Source organism: Mustela nivalis, assembly GCF_964662115.1.
Source record: "Mustela nivalis genome assembly, chromosome: 17".
Classification (NCBI taxonomy): Eukaryota; Metazoa; Chordata; class Mammalia; order Carnivora; family Mustelidae; genus Mustela; species Mustela nivalis.
The window spans coordinates 48,119,267-48,142,103 of NC_139036.1; the positions used below are offsets into that span (position 1 = coordinate 48,119,267).

Below are 22,837 nucleotides of genomic sequence, written 5' to 3' on the forward strand. Positions count from 1 at the left end.
ACATGGTTGCAGGGAACAAAAAAAAGGACTCTTAATACTTTAAACAACCAAACAGTTTCAACTATGATGGCTACCTATATTGGAGTTTGAAGGAAAGCATCAGTATCAAATATTCTGTCAGTATGTAAGCTCATATTTGAGATCAAGTCATCTTGATCTCAGACCAGGAAATAACATGATAGATATATCCCATCAAGGAGAAACCTCAACCCTCTACTTTCCTTTGCCCTACCCAATCCTGGAGAGTGGGAAGCATAGGTCTTTTCTAGGACAAGTTTCTTCTTCCTACACCTCAGTGCAGGGCTCAGCTTTGTTTGCACAGGTGAGCTAATTAACAGCCAACAGCAGAGGAAGAACCCAAATCCACAGGTAGGGGGCTCCTTCCTCACTGCTCCCCCAGCGCCCCCTCAACCCCCGCAGCACCCCACTCTCCTCCTGGGCCTGTGTGGTCCACCACAGCAGGAAATGGTTTGTGGTTTTCTACTGTGAGAGTGACAGAAGCTCAGTTTAGAGTATTAAAAAAACAGAAACCTAGAAGAAGGGGGAAAAAAAAAACCCAAACAACCTCCCTCATTTTCTTACCACTTATTAAAAACTGTCAACATTTTGTTTGTATTTCCTTCTGTTCTTTTTATTTTTTTTTAAGATTTTATTTATTTATTTAGCAGACAGAGATCACAAGTAGGCAGAGAGGCAGGCAGAGAGAGAGAGGGGGAAGCAGGCTCCCTGCCGAGCAGAGAGCCCCATGTGAGGCTCTATGCCAGGACCCTGGGATCATGACCTGAGCTGAAGGCAGAGGCTCAACCCACTGAGCCACCCAGGTACCCCTCTTTCTGTTCTTTTTAAAAGCATAATTTGATTTATATAGCTGTTATTTCATACTCTATACAATGTTGTATTCCCTATTTGACATTTAACACTGTAAATAATGGATGGCAGTATAGGCTGTGGGAAAACAGGGCTTGACTGGGGGTCAGAAGGGTCTGAGTGTTAATTTCAGCTCTGCCACTTATGGTATGACTTTGGGCATATTATTGGCCTTTTTTTTTTTTCTCTTCTCAGCCTCAGGCTTGCCATCTGTATAAAGAATATGATAGACGCAGCCATTCTCTGGCACTAGTTTTTTTGTGTGTGATCCTGGACTGTAGGAGTGAGACCTGTGGTCTGGACTGTAAATTCTGTAAGCACAAAGCTCTTTTGTCTAGTCCTCTGCTAACTCCCTTGGGCCTTGGGCTGTGGGGGAGTAAAGATGGTCACAAAGGCTTGGTCATTCCCCCCATCCAGATGTAGAGTCTATTTCTCTACCCGTTGGAACCTTGGACTGGCCTGGCGTGACTTCCAGCCTCCAGAATGGTTCAGTGGTCCTCACTTCCTGATCATTCGTGTCCCTTCACAGTCTCCTCTCATTGCAAATTGGGGCTGGCCTGTGTGACAAAAAGTTATGGCAGACATGATGAAGTCTGCCTTCGAAGCTCACTTATAAAGGGCTGCCTTAGTCTTTTGGATCGCTCACTCTGAGGAAGCCAGCCACCATGTCACAAGGATATTCATGTAGGTCATGGAGAGGCCCATCCAGAAGAACTAAGTCTTCTTGCCAAGGGCAAACCCAAATTTGCCAACTCAGTGAGTCAGCCATCTTGGAAATGGATCCTCCAATCCCAGTTGAGCCCTCAGGTGAGCACAGCTCTGGCTGACATTTTGACGGCCATCTCATGAGATACCCCAAGTAAGAACTGCCCGGCAAAACTGCTCCATATTTCCTAACTAACCCACAGAAGATGTGAGAGATAAATATTTATCATCATTTTACACCACTAAGTTTTAGAACCACTTGTTATGCAGCAGTAGGTAACTACTACACACACTATGACTGGCTTTACCCCAATAGAATGCAGCAGAAGTGGCCTTCCACGACTTCTGAGCCTGGGCAATATGGAGACTGAAAGCTTCCACTTCCCTGACTCTTGGCAATCAGTCACCATGCTTTGAGATGCCCAAGCCAGGCAGAGAAGCCATACAGAAGAGAACCGAGGCATGCCAGGTGAGAGATACGGGCTATCTCCCAACCAAAGACCGGCACCAACCGCCATCTTTCTGAGTGAGCCATCTTGAAGGTTCTAGCCGAGTCTTGCCTTGTCCAGATAACTTGGGGCCTTGGCCATCACCCTGTGGAGAAAAAGAACCACAGAGCTGAGATCAGTTGAACCACAGATATGTGAGAAATAATAAAATGACGGTTGTTTTAGGCCTCTGAGTTTTGGGGTAATCTATTGTGCCACAATATTTAACCAAAACACTGGCCCGGCACTTGGCCCATAATTGGCTCTTGAGAAATGCCCGGTGAATAAATGAACGACCTTTGTTGGACTTCAGTCTCCTATAACATCACAGAGGTGAGGCCATTGCGTGCCCTACATTCTGTATGTTTCCATCTGTCTATTGTTTTATGGCTCTTTACCTGGCTGCCTGCCACATCGTCACTTTACTATTGTAGGAAAATCTGGTGTCTGTGGCAGCTCTGTTCCTCACCCCACACAGTTCCTTCTTCTTTCTTCCTGTGCCGCGTGCACTGCACACTCCAGGCCCCTGGCTAAGTTTCTGCTTCTGAGAACTCGTGTCAGCTTCTGGTTTCTCAGGTTCCCTTGTTTGCCACAAACGTGCTGCAATTTTATTAGTGGTGCCTATGGCCACCTGGGGTGGTAGATCTCTATCCATTCCATTAAAAAAAAAAAAAAAACCACCCCCCCAAAACAAATTAAACAGGATGGAAGAAGTCAAGTCGTTAGCCCGAGGTCACTAAGCAAACCCAGCTCCCTGGTGGAATTGAACTTGCCTTTCTCCCATCTTCTGACCACCCCGCCCCCTCCATCCATCCTGCCCGTGTTGCTCTGAGCAATCATGGTGTGACCCATTTAACTGATTATTCAGAAGAGTAATTGGTCCTCGATGACTGTAAGTCATCCCCAAATCCTTGTCATCATTGTAATTAGCAAGGTCTCTCTTGTGAAGCTCTGAAGGTATCTGTCCCAGACTCTACAAAGTCACCCAGTTTCTGGAGGCTGGGGGATCACTATTACAGGACCATCGCCTGCTATTCATCTACCTTCACAGAAAATATTGATTAAAGCCTACTGCCTTCTAGGTGCTCTGCAAGTCGCTGGAGATACATCAGTGAACAAAACATGGGCCCTGTCTGCAAGGAGCTTGTAGTCAAGGGCTGGAGACTTTTCTCCTCTTTGTGCAAGTCAGGATGGTGAGGCCACACCCAGGTCCGGCTCCCACGTCAGCCTCATGCACTGCGGAGCAGAGCAGAGGAGAAAACCTCCCCCTTACGCTCCAGCCTTCCCCACCTGCCTGCTTGTCTCTGTGATGCCTCCTAGTCAGCTCATGTTAAAATTCCTCACGTGCATCTCTTGGTCCCTACCACCCCTACCTTAGTCCATGCCCCTGCCCTACTTGCTTGCTCGAGTCAATAACAATCAGTTATTCTTTTTTTTTTTTTTTTTTTTTTTAAGATTTTTAGTTATTTATTTGACAGACAGAGATCACAAGTAGGCAGAGAGGCAGGCAGAGCAGGGGAAGCAGGCTCCCTGGCTTGATCCCAGGACCCTGGGAACATGACCTGAGCCGAAGGCAGAGCCTTTAACCCACTGAGCCACCCAGGCGCCCCTAGTGAGTTATTCCTGATTTCATCCTCTCCTGGCCATATCCAGTCCACAAGCAAGTCCCTCTCCAATGTGTCTGCTTCTCTCCTTCCCCACAGCCACCAGCAGCCCCCGTGGGGACCCTCTGCTTTCACCCTCACTCAGTGCTTCAAGCTTACATCCATCTTGAAGGACCCCCTCCCCCCTGCATGGGCACACCAGGCCGGACAGCAAGGCTGCCTTTCCCCAGTGGGTTCACGCTCCTGCTCTCTGGGACAGTCTGACCGCTCTCCCAGCAGATGCCCAACACCGCCTCCCCCCTCTCAGCTGCTGGTCTCATCTCCTTCATCCCCAGACACAAGGGCCCAGGGGGACAGAAAGCCCCCCGTCTTCTCCTCAACAGTCTACCCGTGGCATCTTCATGCATACCCTCTGTTTCCTGTCCTTGGTCCTTTTATTAATTTATTTTTTATTTTTAATTTTTTTAAAAGATTTTATTTATTCATTTGATAGAGAGAGATCACAAGCAGGCAGAGAGGCAGGCAGAGAGAGAGAGAGAGAGGAGGAAAAAGGCTCCCTGCTGAGCAGAGAGCCTGATGCGGGGCTCGATCCCAGGACCCTGAGATCAGGACCTGAGCCAAAGGCAGAGGCTTAACCCACTGAGCCACCCAGGTGCCCTCCTCGGTCCTTTAGAGGCTGACGTAGCTGCCTTCCTAGGAGTTTGTTGCTCAATCTGCCCGTCCCCCTCCTCCAACTTCTCCTGCATAATCACTTTCTCTCCCTCTACTAGATCATTCCCACCAACACACAAACATGCCCTAGCAGCTCTCTTCCGAAAACTTCCTTCTTTCTAGCCTAAGACTCCCTCCTCTGGTTCCCAAGCTCCACCATCCCTTCCAGCATAACTTCTCCAGAAAGTTCTCCTCCTCTCCTATTATCCTCTATAACCTGCTCCTGAGAAGCTTCTGCCTCCACTGCTGCCCTGAAACGCTCCTGTCAAGTCCTTGATATCTGGACCCTGCCAAATCTCAGGTCGCTTCTCTGTCTTCCTTGACCCTGACTCAATCCTTTCCAAAACGTCTACAGGCTACCGCTCACCTCCTCCAGACTTGGCTCCTCTAGTCTGGTTTCTCACATCCCCTCGGAGCCAGGTTGTGACAGAGATGGCGATCTTAGCCTTTCTGGTCTGGTTACACATTTCTGGTGGTCTATTTCCTATCCAGCAGGCAGGACGTCCATCTGTCTGTTGGTGCCAGGAAATGTAAGAGTGGGGTGTTGGCCAGGGCAGGCCCGGGAATGTCTGCTGTGGTCACCAAACACTGTCCCCGCGGGCCTGTTCTCTTCATCTGGCACAAAGGGTCGGAAATGGAAATTTCAAGGCGTTGATATGGGGTGGTGTGATAGGATGGCTGGTGTTTCTTCCCTCCACCCCTCTCCGTTTCCATTATGTAGTGCTAATGGTGTTTGGGAAAAAGAGAATACTTGGATGCCCCCCCAAAAATAAAATGCCAGATAAGAAGATTTGGGGTTCCTCTGCAAGGACCTGGTCTAGGGAGGAGGTGCCCAGAACAAGCAATCTCCATGGAGGGGATCATAGCAGTAAAGGACAGGGCAGTCTGGGTGGGGTCTGATTGGCATCACTCAAGCCTCCCATGGAGCCGTGATTCTTTCTCAGTCACGTTTTCAAGAGCTTGGCTATAGAATTCTCAGATCTGCTACAGTTCTGGTTAGTGTTTATGCAGACGGAGTGTCCAGGGAACTTCCTGAAACCTCCTTCCCTTGTCTTCCTTTCTGGACATCCAGCAATTTAAATCCCAACTTGTCCAACCTTTCTCACCAATATCTACCTCCTTCTTCTCAACGCCTCTTCACTTTTACTAGAATCTTCCTTTTCTAAAGGTGAAATTGAGCCCGGTCTCCCCGGTGACCGTTTCCTTTGGCCCCGAGTTGTAAATCAGAGTGGTCTGGGTCCCGCGGGTGCTGCCGAGTGTCTGCTCTGTGACACTGACCGACAGGGTGATTCAAGTCATTACTGGCATCTCCACCCCTGGATGGTGAGTTCCAGGAGATCAGGAATCAGATCTCGCTTCTCTCTCCTTCTGCAGGATGAGGCCCATCATGAGAAGGGCCCTTTCTGGGCCCGTTGGGCGACAGGAAACGTCCATCAACTCTCCTCTCCTTGGCTCTTGTAGACACGTATTCCACCAGCTTGAGCTTGGAAGGGTCCTGGCTGCCTTCAGCCTTGTCGACCAGAAGGCCAGACGGGCAAAGTTCCTGCAGTCCAGATACTGTTAGGCTAAATGCTGTTGGGATGAGCTGGAGTTTTCGTTCGCACTTCATGGTGATCGGACAGACATCGATTCTTTCTAGGTGTTGGAAGCTTCGCCCTGACATGTCCCATCGAGGGAACAAAGCAGCCCCGTGAGAGAAAAGAGGCCCAGACTCTGAATGCATAGGAGGGAGTCTCCAAGGCCTGGGGAAAAGGGCAAAAATTCTTCCTCTGTGTGATGGGAAGAGAGCAGCGACTCCACTGACTGTATCCAACATCCACCAACCGAATAAAAACCTGAGGAGTACTGTTTGAGAGAGTGGATTCTCTCCCCTTGAAGGATTTTATTTCCTAAATCCCATGGAATATATAAGGATAGGTAGAAATTCCTGTTTCTCTGGCCAAGTTGGGGAAAAACAGAGGGAGAGGGGCATGCTAATGTTAGGTTCCTCTCAAAAACTCTTCCCCACCCCCCAGAATATCTAATATTAAATATCAAATGTTAAAAAACATATTTATAATTACTCATCTATTAAAAGCTGAAGGCTTGGGCGCCTGGGTGGCTCAGTGGGTTAAAGCCTCTGCCTTCAGCTCAGGTCATGATCCCAGGGTCCTGGGATCGAGGCCCACATCGGGCTTTCTGCTCAGCAGGGAGCCTGCTTTGCTCTCTCTCTCTCTCTCTCTCTCTCTCTCTGCCTGCCTCTCTGCCTACTCTGTCAAATAAATAAACAAAATCTTAAAAAAAAAAAAAAAAGCTGAAGGCTTCTTATATTTACTAAGCACCTAGTTAATTTTTTTCTTGCCTTTCTTAATGGAGATGTAATTGACATGTAACATTATATTATTTTCAGGTGTTCAACATACTGATGCGATTTCTGTGTTTATTACAAAATGATCACCACAGTCAGACTAATGAACATCTAACGCCACCCATAGTTACAAAAAGTGTTTTTTCTTGACATAGGAACTTTTAAGATCTACTCTCCCCGCAACTTTCAAATACGCAATACGGGATTAGCAACTATAGTCTCCATGGCATACATTGTAATCCCAGGACTTATTTATTTTATTTTTATTTTTTATTTAAAAATTTTTAGGACTTATTTAATTTGTAAGTGGAAGTCTATAACTTTTGGCCCTCTTTACGCATTTCACCCACCTCCTAACCGCCACCTCTGGCCACCACCAATCTGTTCTCTGCATCTATGAGTTCTGTTGCTTTTGTTTTTAAGATTCCACCTATAAGGACTCTTGAAGACTGAAAAATCAAGACTGGTCACACTCTTTCCTCAGCCTCCTCTTCGGGTCTACTGCCTGGGGACAAGTTGCCCTGAGTGAGTGCGGGGGGGTGGGGGGGGGTGGGGGAGGTGGTGCTTGCTGGCAGAGTTGGCATGGTGAAGCCCATGTATCCTGGGGCAAGAATGCAGGTAGGTGGATAGAAGGTTCCAGCCCCAGGAAGAAGTGCCAGAGGGGAGGGATGGGAATAAAACAATGGACGGGTGCTAGAGCAGAGGGAAAAAGAGCATAACTAACTCTCTCTCTCTTTTTTTTTAAAGATTTTATTTATTTATTTGACAGAGAGATCACAAGCAGGCAGAGAGACAGGCAGAGAGAGAGGGGGAAGCAGGTTCCCTGCTGAGCAGAGAGCCCGATGCAGGACTCAATCCCAGGACCCTGGGATCCTGACCTGAGCCGAAGGCAGCGGCTTAACCCACTGAGCCACCCGGGCGCCCCTAACTCTCTTTCATTGTGATGCTGGGACCTCTCCTGGAGAGTCTCCAAATGCTCGATGCTTACCCTGGTCCAGAACATACAAAACATTTCACTTCTTAAATTTATTTATTTATTTTTAAAAGATTTTATTTATTTATTTGACAGAGAGAGAGAGAGAGAGAGAGAGATCACAAGTAGGCAGAGAGGCAGGCAGAGAGAGGGGAAGCAGCCTCCCCACTGAGCAGAGAGCCCAATGCAAGGCTCCATCCCAGGACCCTGAGACCATGACCTGAGCCGAAGGCAGAGGCTTTAACCCATGGAGCCACCCAGGTGCCCCACAATTTTTAAATTTAAAACGATAGGTGAGGTTGTCCCCTAGGAAGGGAACACTGGACAGTTCCAGAAACTTGAAGCCTACCCCAAGCTAGGGTTGGAAGTGAGTGCACAAAATTGTCATAGAGCATTGATTATAATTCAAAAGAGGAATCTCAGTCATTTAGAAGAATGAAGGCCAGATCTCAAAGACCCTCTCCATCACACCGTTTCTTTGGTCTTGCTGTGCCCTCCACTCCTAAATGCGTGATCTGGCCTGAATGTCTGGTCAGTTTCTTTTTATATTTTAAGACCCAGCTCAAATATCACCTCCTATGATAAGCCTTCTTTGCCCTCATCTAGGTAACTTTAATCATTCCCATCTGTTTTTCCCTAGCATTTTCGACATGTGTAGCTGGATTTTAGCAAGATTAACATGATTCAGAGATACTTATGTGTCTCTCTCCCTAGCCTGGGAGCTTGGCGTATAAAGACCTTGTCTTATTCATGTTTTTATTCAACCTGCCTTACCTGGTAGAACTCCAGCTAGGGGGCTCACTAGATAGCTATGAAATAATGTTGAATCAAAAAACCTTTTATATGTTTAATGGTGTTTATGAGGCCTTTCATGAGAAAAAATAAACTTTAAAAAATAAAAAAAAAGACCCTCTCCAGCTCTATGACCCTATTAAAAATAAAGAAAAGTCTTACTAAAACAAAAATGATTGATATGTTTTGGTTTTAGGGAGACCTTATCTCTTGTTCGATGGGGAGAGGGATGTGCTAAACTACTCTGGAAAGCTATCCCATTTTTCCTGCCTTTCTCACTGAATAAGGCAGAATAGGAATTACGGGTCTAGCTTCTCTGATTATAAGATTATTTTTATGGGTATTATTTTAAGCCCTTTATCATAGAAATTTTTAAACATAAGCAAAAGTAGAAAGAACAGCATTATTGGATAGCTGTGTACCCATAATGGAGTTTTATCAATGATCAACACATGCCAATTTTTTGTTTTTATTAATCCCCTACTCCCTCCTCAACTGGATTACTTTTTAGTAAATTCTAGGTAATATTATTTCACTTGTAAACACTTCACTATGCATCTCTAGGAAAGATTTATTATTATTTTTTAAGATTAATTTATTTAAGAAGTGATCTCTACACCCACCTGAGGCTGGAACTCCTGACACAGAGATCAAGGGTCATATGCTCCACTGACTGAGCCAATCGTTGCTCCAAGAAAGGTTCTCCAAATATGTAACCACAGTACCACTAGCATGCCTAGAAAAATGAACAATAATTCTTTAATATAATAAAATATAATAAAATATCCAGAATTTGTTTTCCTGAAAATTTTCTCATATTTGGTGCTGTATCTTTATCAAGAGCCTTCCAGATATTAAGATGAGAGAAGTTCACTTCCAGCAATGAATCCGGAAAAATTTTAAGTGTAAAGATGTTTTCTGACGCTTTATCTAAAATAATGAAATTTGGCAATAAATGGAATGGACACACTAGGTGAATCGTTAAGTAAAACCCAATGAAACAGCACTATGATTAGAGAAAGGCAATTAAGCATCTTTCTACTCACAGATAAAACATGGGTAATAGGTGTCCACCTAAGTGGGTAGGCACTACTATCATGAGGATTCTGGAAAAATGTGCTTAAAACATTCAGCTAATGTGCCTGGTTTCAAGTGAGCCCTTAATATATGTTCGCTGTCTAATGGACAGCAATAAACATGTTTATGATGAACTTGTAATAAGAAAAATATATCAAGTTTTAAAATGACTAACCAATCACACTAGTCCAAAGCTACAACCATGAAAAAAAAGTGTCCGAGTCAATATATCAAAATAACAGTTTATCATTGAGTGGTGGTGCCCCTCAAAAACTGGAAAGTGCAGAGTGGGTGGGGGGAATGTGAGATTTGATCAGTTAAGAAGCTGAGCAATCTTGGCTTTTTAAAGACTTCAAGGCCTAACTTCCCCCCCCCAACTATGGTCCGCCAAGCCCGTTAGCGCCACCTTGTGATAAAACTCAGCAACTACTTAGACAAAAATCCAATGCGGAATTAAACTGACAATGTTGTAATACGCAGCATAAATGTCACGCTGAATTTCCTGCCATGGGACTTCTCACGCAAGGTCCATCTCAGCCTGTGGGCATGGGGGGAATCCTGGGTACCTCATGTAAATGTCCTCAGATGAGAAACATGGCTCATGTCCTTTCATATGACATCCTACATGAATCTAACTCACCTGTCCCATAGCTATTCTATATCCGGCTGGAGCATTTCTGGAAGCTTGTGTTCACTGAGTGTGTCCAACTTACAGAGGAGCCCAGCTGTCTCAGGGTTTACCGCCAGTGCAGAGAAAACCCAGCTGACACCTGCCCACCAGAGAATCACCTGAGAGAAGAGCGGCCCCCTCCCCTATAACTCCCCCCACACCTGACCCTTCCCGTGTCACCCCTGTTCTCAAAGGCGCTAGACTAGCTGTCAAGTCTCTCTTCGTGTGAAGTGGAGGGAGTAGGCCTGAGGTTCCCTGAGGTTGGTGCCTAGATCAGCTGCATCTGAGTCGTTTGGGGAAGTTTGACATAATGAGTTTTGTTGCTTTCGCCCAGAAATTCTGACGCAAGTAGTCTGCAGGGTTGAGCATGAGGTGGGGTAGAATCTTCAATTCACAAAACCTCAGCAGGTCTGGGGATCTGGGAGTCTCCAGATGATGTCCCTCCCGGAATTGCTGGTCTCTCTCTTCTTCCTGCAGAGTCTGGAAAACTTCCTCCGGAGTACGGTGTTGTTTTAAATACATCCAAAAGTAACACAGACGTCATTGTGGTTAAAAGCGGGGCTCTGGAGGCAGAAGATTTCCTCCTTTAACCTTGCTAACCCTTAGATTCATCTGTGAAATGAAGATAATGATGTTATACCTACCTCACGGGGTCATCGTGCGGTGAAGATTAGATTATTTGTTATAATCATTTAATTACACTTGTATTTAAATTTAATTACAGTTCATTTATGTTTGCACAGCCCGAAGCCCTTAAAACAGTGTCTAATACATAAAAGCTATTATTAGCAGGGATTATTTTTTAACTGTTATCACCATTACTATTATATACAGATGGGTATTTCTAGATAATAATACTTTTAAAAGATACAACACCGAAATCTTGAAAAAGAACCTATGAGTTAAAATACCGGGTTCAAACCACAGCCCTACTTCCTTCCCAGAGTGAATCCAGATGGAATACTCAGGACAAGGAGAAGCTTCATCATCTACAGAGGTAATACTCTCTGGGGGAAGGCTGAATTGTGGGGGCCTGAGGCATTTTGGGAGCACACAGGCCAGTTGTGGGGACGGGGTGTGTCTCCAGGCCTTTAGGTTAGTACATGATGATATGGAGCAGGGTATCCTGAAGTAGGCATCCCTGCAGACACAGAGATGCTTCTGGTGGTCCAGGGACCAGTGGGTCATTAAGACCATGAACCACACCACTCTTTCAACCCTGACCATGATGGGTCAGCAGATACCAGTGCTCAGTGCTCTGGCTGCTCTGTGTCTTGGTTGAAATCAATTAACTGCAAATGGAGGTGCTGGACTGTAAGACACTCTACTAATGAGCCCGGGAGACCCCTCCCCACCCAGCACCTGATGCCTGGGCTTCACAGCGCTGTGCTGGCGGCAGTCAGAGCCCGTCAGAGGGGCCCCAGCCTCCGGCCCCTCCAGCCCCACTAGCCGAGTTTAAGTGTTCCTCGTGTGCACCCAGTACTGTCAGTGTACATAAGGCCAATAAGGTGAATGAGTTTCCATCACAGAAAGAAGCGCCATCTCTGAGATACAGATATGTGGCTGCTGGGAAGTAGGATCTGATTTTCAAAATGTGGCCCCCAGCCCACCTCAGGGGCAGGTAGCTGTTCTCAAGGGCAGAGCTCAGAACGGAGACTGCCACTGTTCCCTTCTCTGACGATCAGCACAAGAATTAGAAGAGTCGGGTGCCTGGGTGGCTCAGTGGGTTAAGCCGCTGCCTTCGGCTCAGGTCATGATCTCAGGGTCCTGGGATCAAGTCCCGCATCGGGCTCTCTGCTCAGCAGGGAGCCTGCTTCCTCCTCTCTCTCTCTCTGTCTGCCTCTCTGCCTACTTGTGATCTCTCTCTCTGTCAAATAAATAAATAAAATCTTAAAAAAAAAAAAAGAAGAGTCACCTTGGGACACCACAGCAGCCCATTGGAGAACTGGGGAAGCGAGAGCGCCCCCTGGGATGTCCCACAGTCAGGATCTGTCACTGTCCTTAGCGTCCCAGCATGCCCATGGAAGGAAGGTCTCCTGTCTTGGAGGAAGCAGTGTGAGGCAGTAGAAAGAGAGCTGTCTTGGGAGTCCAGGCGGGACCCATTGCCCTCATGAGCATGAGGTGAGCCATGATGGAATCACTTATCAGGGGAAGTTTCCAGAGCGACTGATCAAAGGATGAACCTCTCTCTGGGCTGAAGGACGGGTTTAAGGTCTTCCCACCCTGAGGGGACATCATGAAGCCTGGGGGCCACTGCAAGAACCAGCTGGAAACTTCTTCACAGCCCCAGGCTCTGGGCACATCAGGCTCCTCCTGCAAATTTGCTGGGGACCTTCCTCTGTGCACAGAGCCCCCTCGGCCTCCCTTCATGTTAAAGATTAAAGGGAACCCCCACCTGAATTGGATCCTCTTTCAAACAAAGCAACCATAAATAATGTTTTTGAAATAACTGGAGAAATTTGAATATGAACTGGGTATTAAGGATATTAAAGGAATATTATGACTTATGCTCAGGTGATAAGAGTATTATATACAATAAAGTATCCTCATTTAAAAAAATTGTACTGAAATATTTAGGTGTGAACTGCCATGGTAGCTGAAATTTACCTAAAGTATTGTTCAGAAAAAATCTGGCAAGATGTTAACTAACAGTCCTTACACCTAGGTAATGAGTATGTAAGGCTTTCTGTAGGTTTAGAAATTTGTGGCGTATAATGTGGGAACAACAGAAGTCACCCCCTCTAAGAAGCCTTCCCTGATTTCCCAGAACTGGATGGAGGGCTCCTCTTGTGGGCTACTACTGTTTCAGGACAGGAACTGTTGTCACCAGGGAACTTACTATCCTGAAGGCAAGCACCTGCTTCTTCCACCAGGCGAAGACTCTTGGGTACACGTCCTGGAGTCTGGCAGAGAATAGATGCTAATAAGGGGAGGTGAGGGGAGGCAGAAGGTTACAGGCCCAGCACCCATCTCAGTGCCCGGCAAAAAGCAAGTCTTCAAATCTTGTTTATTAGGCTGAATTTGCTAAGAAGCAGCCTTCTCTCCTGTCTTCTTTCTCCTTGAAGCCCCCTCAATGCAGTGGTCAGAACACAGACTGGCTTTCACGGCCACCTTCACGGACTTTGTCTCAAGTACACCATCACCCAAAGTGCCAATGGAAATTGACATTAAATATCTATGTCTACTACCCAAACACTCATGCATGGATGTGTCTGACAGTGTCTTTCATAAGACCCCAGACAACCCAAATGTCCATCAACGGATCAACGGACAAAATATGCTACTTCAATACAATGCTGTCTTATTTGGTAATAAAAAAGAATTAAGTACTGATTTGGTGATCTGGGAAAATAGGACGCCAAGTGAAAGAAGCCAGTCACAAAGGACCACATACTATCTGATACATTTGTATGAAATAGACAGAACGGGCAAATCCATGGAAAGAGAGAGTAGATTGGTAGTTTCCTAGGGCTGCGGGCATTAAGGGAATAAGAGGGACTATCGGGGGTCTGGGCTTTCTTTCGGGAGGTGACAAAAATGTCCTAAGATTGATGGTGGCGATGTAGCACAACTCTGTGAATATATAAAAGTCACCGAATTATACACTTTAAAAGGATGTGTTTTATGGCATGTGAATTATATCTCAATCAAGCTGTTATTAAATATATATGCATAAATATATATGGCCATTACCCAGTCTGTACCCAGGGGCGGTATGGCAGAAGAAGATGGATATGGTGTTGGCTATCTCCCCAGTTTAAAACAGAATAATAAAAGATGAACATGGCAGGGAAGGGGGGTGGTTTAGTAGGTAACAGAGCCCATAAATAAGGCCTTGGCTGTTAGTTGTCAGATGCAAGGTGATGATTAGGGCTGGTTATCTGTGACTCCGCAAGGCGCAAGGTTTGATCTCCATCTATTTGCTAAAGAGCAAGTGTGAGGCTACAGAGATAGGAAGGAAGAAAACGCCTTCCATGATGCTAGAGAAAGATCTAATTAAAAACATAAATTATACTTTCTAGGCTTTGGAGGCATTCATCATGCTGCTTTCCGCAGGCATGCACAGATAAAGCGGTGTGAAGAATTCTATTAATTATCTCGGGAAAGAAAAGGAGGGGCCATCTCTGGAGCTGTGGGCGCTGTGACTGCCTGGAGGAGGGAAGGAACGAGGACAGAGCTGCAGTTGGGTACAGCTCAGGGACGGGGAGATCAGGAGGGAGCCTCACAGCCCGGTGGTCCTCACCAGAACGTGTTTGGTGGGTGCACACAGCATCAGAGAATTTTCTTATTCAGTTGCCCTGAGAATGTAAGTTGTGGGAGGGCAGAGATTTTTTGTGTGTTTTGTTCATTGATGCCTCCAGATGGCTGGTATTCATTAATTTTCTGTGCATGCAATGAATGAATGAATGGATATTTAAAAAATTAGGATATTTTTAAAATCTCCTGAATTTCTCTAGGTTTAGAAATTTGGTCCAATCTGACCAGGATGGAGTACCAGGAACCAGTCTGAAACAACTTAAAAATTGGACAAAAATATATGCAACGGTGGTGGTCCAAACATTGGATGTTGGGCAGCAGGGGTCAGTGACTGTGGAGAGATAGGTCACAGATGAAGTGAGCCCTGCGACTGCCCCAACTAACTGCCTGAAGGGTTTGCAGGCCCTGGTGTGGGCAGTGGGAATCAGATGGAATTTGGCAGCTTCCCTGAATTGAGGAGGTGGAGTTGGGTGGCCAGGGCAGCTATTTTGCAAGGTAGAGACCTGGAGAAGAAAGCTTCAGGAACAGAAAGTTCCAGAAATCTGCACAGGGTCCTGCTCAAGTCATCAGCTAAGTGCTGATCAGCACAAACACATGAAGAAACTACTAGAAGCCAGAGAACGGACCCCCCCTGAACGGAACAGAGAGAACAATCTCTGGAGCTCACACAGGACCAGGAATGATCCATGCTGCTACCAGCCAGGGCAGAAAACCTTGTAATTCGTGAGGCTGCCCCCTGGATGTCCCCCATACTCTACCCGCAGCCATATGCAATGGGAGTAAGAGGCCAACAGAAGTGCCTTAGAGTAAAGAAGAGAAGCCTCTTTGACTACAGCGTCCTTCTAGCGCCCCCTACCGACAAAGCTTAATACGGTGCCGGCAACAAAGAAGAAATGCTGAAGAGTTCAGGGTGAACCCTGACACATTCATTTGTAGCTGTGAGGGAATAAACTGGTAACTTGTACAGTCACAGGTTGATATCCAATAAAAAATTATCAGGCATTCAAAAAGAAAAAAATATGACCCACAATGAGAAAAAAAGTCGATCAATAGAAATAGATGTAAAAATTGCAGATAGTACAACTAGTAGACAGGTCATAAGAACAGCAACAATACACCCTATGTATGAGAAGATAGAGGAGAAGGGGCATGTTTAGTAAAAATATAGAAAACAGGAAAAAAAGATCCAGACTAAACTACTAGGGATGAACAATACAATGTCTGAGGGGGAAAAAAATACACTGGATGGTATTAATTTCAGATTAGACACTGCGGGAGAAAAGATGAGTAAACTGGAAGACATAGCATTGGCAACTACCCAAAATGAAACACAGAGGGGAAAAAGATAAGGGGAAAAAAGGAACAGAGAGTCATTTCCCTGCTTCCCTTACCTCCCAGTGCAGAGATTGGGATCGTTTTTCTTAAAGGGTAGCTAGTGTTAAACTTGTGGGCCATATGGTTTCTATTGCAATCACTCAACTCTGCCTATTCACCTGTGCTCAAAAGCAACAGCAGACAATATGGAACAAATGGGCATGTCTGTATTCCAATTAAACTTTATAACAGGCATCCAGAAGTGGCCTAGAGTTTGCTAGGCATTTAGTCAGCACCCGGACTGCTCATTCAGCACCCCTAAAACACAGAGGGGCTGTCTGGCCCACCAGATGAGGGCCCAGCCCAGGCTTCTGGCCTGTCTCCTTCTCTTCCTTCCTTTCTCTCCCCATCTGAACTTCTCCTTCCAGCTCCCATCCCCCAGGGCCTCCAAAGCTAACTAGCTGATAAGGTGACTTTATCTAGCTATTGTGGTTTGTTGGAAAATGGCCCTCCAAAAGATAGCCACTTTCAAATTCCTGGAACCTGTGGATGTTACCTTATATGGGAAAAGGATCTTTGCAGACGTGATTAACCTGGTAAGGACCTTGAGACGGGGGAAGTTCTCCTGCTTTACCCTGGTGGCCCCTCTCTGCCATCATAGGTGTCCCTTTGACATAGAAGCAGAGGGAGATTCGATACACAGAGGGAGACATGAATGTGAAGATGCTGGCCTTGGAGTGAGGTGGCCACAGCAAAGGAACCAGAAGCTCCTGGAAGCTGTGAGAGGCAAGGAACAGATTCTTCTTTAGAGTCTCCAGAGGGACCACGCCCCTGATCATGACTTGATTCTGCCTAGTGACACTGATTTGGGGCTTCTGGTTTCCAGAACTGTGAGAGAGAACAAAAAACCTAAAGCAAAAAAAAAAAAAAAAAAAAGCAAAACAAACACGAGTGTTGCTTTAAACCACATTGGTGTTCATTTGTTGCAATAGCTAAGTAACAGATATAGCCATCTCTACGTATCTGCAATAATTATCTGTGATGGGGCACCTGAGTGGCTCAGTCTGTTGCGCATCTGACTCTCAATTTCAGCTCAGGTCATGATCTCAGGGTGGTGAGATCGAGCCCTGAGTTGGGTTCCGTGCTCAGCATGGAATCAGCTTGAGATTTTCTCTCTTTCTTCCTCCTTTTCTGTCTCTCCCCCTCTAAATAATAATAATGATCCGTGATCATCAGTACAATTAAATGGCCTCCCCCCATCCTGGTAAGTAGGTTTAGAGCCAAATTAAAGGAGACTTTCTGGGGATGCCTGGGTGGCTCAGTTGGTTAAGCAGCTGCCTTCGGCTCAGGTCATGATCTCAGCGTCCTGGGATCGAGTCCCACATCGGGCTCCTTGCTCGGCAGGGAGCCTGCTTCTCCCTCTGCTTCTGTCTGCCATTCTGTCTGCCTGTGCTCGCTCTCTCTCCCTCTCTCTCTCTGACAAATAAATAATAATAATAATAATAAAGGAGACTTTCTGGAGCCTCTGCCTTAGTCCAAAGCTGGCTTCTTGGGAATGGGAAGGCAGCCCAGTCAAGGAAGTGGATGGAGTCCCAGCCAGGGAGTCAAGAGAACTGAGCTTGTGTCCCCCTCTGCCCTCCTCACTTGCCTGAGGCCCAGGCAAGTCCCAGCTTTTGGTTTCCTTGTCTGTAAAACCCCCACACTGGGGTAGAAGAAGAGGTTTTCCTCCAGCTCCAATAGCCATTAAGCTTAAAGGAAATGCCGATGGGAACACTCAGCACAAACATGGGGCTGGGGGGTGAGGGGAAGGCAGTAGTTCTCAGATTCTACAACTGGAGTTTCAGGAATAACAATATTGATAATAGGATCAGCCCACCTGTACCAAGTGTCTCCTACGTGCCAGGCACTGTGCCAAGCATTTTATTTGTGCCCTTCTCCAAAGACACGAGGACATGGGGCATCAAGAGTTTGCTCTTTTGGAACCAGAAAGACCTGAGCTGGAATCTCAGATCTGCCACAGTTAAGCTGTATGACCTCAAGCAAGTGACTTAGGCTTGGGAAGCATCAACATCCTCACCTAAAAAATGGGGCTGCCTTGAGCTATCATCCTAGGAGGACTCAAGGATCAGATTTGCCTTCAACCACACATCTGGCCGAGTCCTCTTATTACTATTTGTCTTTTATAACGAGTGGTGGACTGCTGGTGAACCCACAGGATCATCAGGGGTTTGCTGATGTCTCTCGGGGTGGGAACATCAAAGTGCCGCTGGCATCTATTTAAAGGGTAGCCCCCCATCTGCCCCAGTCCCCATGGCTGCTGTACTATTGAACACCTTCTAAAATGACAGCACCCAGATACCTGCATTTGCGGAAATCTTCGGGCAAGAGCTGAGCAACTGATTTCCCTGCCTGAAATTTATTCTCCCTTCTTTTGTTATTACAGGCTGGGGAACAGACATAATAAAACCCCTCTAAGTCTAGCAGAGAGAAAGAACATGAAATGTGATTTGAAACTGGGAGTAATCATTGCATCTACAATTTCTTAAAAAATTAATAAATCAAGGAGAAGCTTTTAGAGTCACGCTTAAGGGCCTGAGTTCAACACCGAGGGCTCCGCACACCCAGCAATTCAGTTGTTGTTTTTCTCCCTGTGGAGGCCAAGAAAAACAAGGCTGTACCTACCTTGAGTCTAGCCCTGATATAAGTACAGCCATCTTGGCAAAGCAGAAGCTGGCACCTTGCACCCCCTCTCCACCTGCTCCCCTCCGTCATATGTGTGACATTCCTCCGCCACCCCTGGCTGCCCTAAAAGAAAAACAAATAGTTAATCTGCAGAAATCACAATCCTGCAAGACAGGAGTCTCCCTTGGTTTACAAATGTCCTAGAGATTTAATAATGGCCCAATTTCCAGGGACAAGTAACTCAGTTCCCCAAACCCTAATGTCGCCCTCCCCACCATAAAACTGAAGGAGGCTGAGGCAGAAGGAAATATAAATAAAGTTAAATTTCTCCTAAACCTAAATCTCACTAACAAGGACACTTGATAGGAAAAATGTGCAACTTTCTCTCTAAACCTCCAAGATAGTGTCAGCAATCAATCCCAAGCATATGACCCACTGATATACATCTAAAGGGTCTCATGAGAAGATTTTTATTACTGGTAATGAATAACCTTTTCCCCAGACAATAGCTAGCCCCTCAAGGTCCTGGAGACCTCGCTTCCAAAATTCCTTAGAGACTTACATCATCCACCCCACCGCAGAGTACCCCTACTCTGCCTTTAAAAACTCTGACTGTATTCTGGTTCGGGGTCCAGGTCCCTACTCCGCTGTGTCGGGTATACTTGGGCCCAAGCTTAAGCTTGTCAAATAAACACTCGTGTGATTGCATCGGTGTTTGGCTCCTTGGTGGTCTCTCGGATGCAAAAACTCGGGCTTAACACTCCCGAAAATGCTGCTCTGCCTAGACTTTCTGTCCCCGTAACAATTCCTACCAACCCCTAGACCCCCAGACTGGAGCTAGACTCAGTGATGCTGTCCATGGTCCCTGCTGGCTCCATCAGGCTGCCCGGTCCTGCGGTTTCCTGCCTCTTGCAGCTGCGGAACATCCCCCCCCCCCACCCCAGCAGAAGCAAGGCACGTTCCCTTGCCTGCAGGCCTGAACTGGGCTGAGCACCTCCAGGCCAGCTGCTGAGGGATCTTTCTGAAACACAGATGGAAAGATCCTAAGGGTGATCGACAACTACTTAGCGCCTACTGTCTACCATCTTGCTCGTACTTTCATTTCCTCTCCAAAAGCCCACCAGGTAGTTTGTCCTCGTCCTAATTTACTGATGAGGCACCTTGCTTCAATGACTTGGCAGGGTCCCTGACCCGGTAAACAGGGGGACTGGGATTTGAACCCAGGTCTGTGGGACTCCTAAGCTTTCATTTCACTCGTTTTCCTCATGGGCAACCTACTACTGATCACAGTTGGATTTCCCAAACTCTGCCCTTGGGGACACCACTATGTAATATGTTAATAATAATTTTTTTTTCTTTAAAAACAGTGTCCACAGCAACGAGGTGTGTGTTTGTGTGGTTGTGGCGGGTCTATAGTTAAGTAGATCGGAGGTATATTCCCTAGGCTGCCTTGTCTTGGAGAATCCCTGGCATATTTGTCTATTGAAGGCTTTGATGTGTCCTGCAACTGAAAAAAAAATCAAAGAACACATTAGCCTTGAGTTTTCCAAAGGCATTTTGCCATGGGACCCCCTCACACATCAATCTGCAGGAGGACTAGTGTTCCTTGGCACACAGTCTGGCAACCACTGGCTCTCCAGTTCAAATTGCAGGTCCTTAACTTAGTGCACAAGCCCCAGAGCTGGCCCTACTTGCCTCTTCCAAGCTCACCTCTTCCTGTGCCTTGTGGAAATTTCTACTCCAGCCCCACCTCACTGCTCACATTTTCTCAAATACGTGAAGCTGTTCATGCCTCCATGTCTTTGCACGGGCTGTTCCCTTAATCTGGAATGCTATTCCCTTCCTTTCTTCCTTCCCTCCTCAAGGACTGGCGGAAAGGTCTCCTGCTCTAGAGATGGTTTCCCAGGGCTTTGAACCAGAACGAATCACTGCCTTGTTGGCAGTGAACCTCTCTCTTACCTAGCTCATCACGTTTCTCCACATACATTGAAGATTTGTTTTCCCATGGCTGTCACCCGTGGAAGGCTGTGAACTTCACGAAGGGCCAGACCGTGCTTTCTCTATTTCCGAATCAATGCCTGAATAGGGCCCAGTACTCAGTCGGTGTTGGCAGGCTGACCCTCCTATTGTCTTCTGGTCTATTTTCAAGATACATTTTGCTGATTATAAAAGTATGTCAAGCCCACTGTGAGATTAATAATAATAATAATGATAATAAACAAAATTATTTGTTTATTAAGATTTTATTTATTTATTTGACAGAGAGAGATCACAAGTAGGCAGAGAGGCAGGCAGAGAGAGGAGGAAGCAGGCTCCCCACTGAGCAGAGATGCGGATATGGGAATTGATCCCAGGACCTTGAGATTATGACCTGAACGGAAGGCAGAGGCTTAACCCACTGAGCCACCCAGGTGCCTGATGATAATAAACAAATTTAAAGAAAAACCTGCGAAAGGGACCAGGCTAACGGTTCTCAAACTGTTATTAGCATAAGAATGAGCTGCACGAGCTTGTTAAAAATAGAGATGCCCCCCCTGGAGCGAGGTCACCTGGCTTCTGCCCCGGTGTACACATGTGCACATGTGCATGGGTGTGTGTGTGTGTGTGCCTGCGTGTGTGTTCATGGGTTTAGTAAACTTCCAGTTGATTCTAAAACGTAGCCCTCATTAAAGCTCACTGCTGGTGGGAATAGCATTCCAGATTAAGGGAACAGATTAATCTGATTAATGAATTCCAATATTTTTGTCCTATAAACAAGGCTGTGACGAGCATCTGCATAGATAAATCTTTTCCGTGGGTCTATGTATTGCCTCAGGATAAATACCCAGAAACGGGCTCACTGAGCCAAAGGGTGGGGAGGTTTTTAAAGCTCTTAGAAGGAGTGATTCTTCAGAAAGACCGTGCTATTCCCCGCTCCCACCAACAGCTGATGAGGGGGCCTGTCTTTCTCACAACCCGTGATTATGGCCACTTTGGATGAGAACGAATACAAGAATAGTTGCTATTAAATGCGGAAGAAAAATTGCCTCGCTGGGTGGTTCTTTGGGAGAGACATTTAGCAAGCTTTTGAGATGTAATTACTGTTTACTCCAGCCTAGGAACACACAGACTCATTTTCTTTTTGTGCATGGTTGGTTGGTGATTCTGCCCACTCTGTGAGGCGCCCGTCACTTCATCCGTCCCCGCCCCCGGGCTCACACTGCTGGTGGGTTCTCCTAGAGGAAAACTTCTCTCTCGCTCTCTCTGTAAGGAATGACTTTCCTCCTCCCCAGAGTCTCGGCAAAGAGGCAGGTGCCCCGACCTGAGAAGGTGAGAAGGGGGCTGCCTACCCCCTAAGCTCAGAGCTCAGGATGCTTGGCTGTCCTATTTCATTCTTTCCCCCTTTCTGTCTCCAGAAACTCTGCCGAGCAAGGGCACCCCTGGCAGAGCTTCTCAAAGTCTAGACTCACCTGCACCCGAAGTCTCTCCGGGCCAGCTCGTTCCTACCTGAGGATGCCCGAGGATGGAAAAGGCCCCACCTGCCTCCCTGTGCTCAAGAAGCCAAGGGTCTCCGTGAGCTCCAGGGTGGTAGGAAACAGACGTTTGCGAGAGAAGGGAACCACCTGTGACTGAGTCCAAAGGAGGACAAGAGCCATTTGAATGCCAAATATGCTTGTGCTCTGACCCACGGTTCCCATGCCAGAAATTTCCCCCCAGAGAACACTCACGATGTGCACAATGGTGTTTGCAAGAACCCTGCTGTTTGCAATGGGGGGGGGAGGGAGTACCCTTTAATGAGCGAACTGGTTAAACAGCGAAGGTCCTTCATTGTTATGGGATACCCGGCAGTTGCACCAGGCAGTTAAAAATAATGAGGCAAAAAGACGACGAGGCAGAGCCACAGAGCCGTCCAGGCGCCAGGACAGTATCTGCTTTCAATGAAAACAGCAAGCGGAGGAAAAATATGTTCCAAATGACCCCATTTATGCGAGAGAAAATACTTATTTTATTCAACCAACCTTTAATGAGAACCTATACCAGGCCAGGCACCGTGGATAAGAAGGCAAACGATGCAAAACCCCTGCCCTCAGAGCACGTGCCTAGTCAGGGTTTAACAAAGGAACGCAGGCAAGACGGGAAGCACCTGTTCACGCTGGCTATTTCTAGGCATGGAGTATGGGAGCGGGGAAATGGTTTTTTTTTTTTTTTAATATTTTATTTATTTATTTGATAGAAAGGGATCACAAGTAGGCAGAGAGACAGGCAGAGAGAGAGGGAAGAAGCAGGGTCCCTGCCGAGCAGAGAGCCTGACGCGGGGCTTGATCCCAGGACCCTGAGATCATGACCTGAGCTGAAGGCAGGGGCTTTAAC

The 22,837-nt window shown here is 46.6% G+C and overlaps 1 protein-coding gene and 1 long non-coding RNA gene across 2 annotated transcripts in view; one reads left to right on the forward strand and one right to left on the reverse strand.

The window, feature by feature from the left end:
* The window catches only part of TACO1 (translational activator of cytochrome c oxidase I), a 742,329-nt gene that overhangs the window by 536,002 nt on the left and 183,490 nt on the right, over window positions 1–22,837 (forward strand). The window lies entirely within an intron of this gene.
* On the reverse strand, window positions 30–22,126 carry LOC309851411. Its single transcript, XR_014304761.1, has 4 exons — window positions 21,937–22,126; window positions 18,488–18,610; window positions 9,111–9,223; window positions 30–2,166 (listed from the first exon to the last, which is right to left on the reverse strand). It is a non-coding gene; the product is annotated as an uncharacterized lncRNA (long non-coding RNA).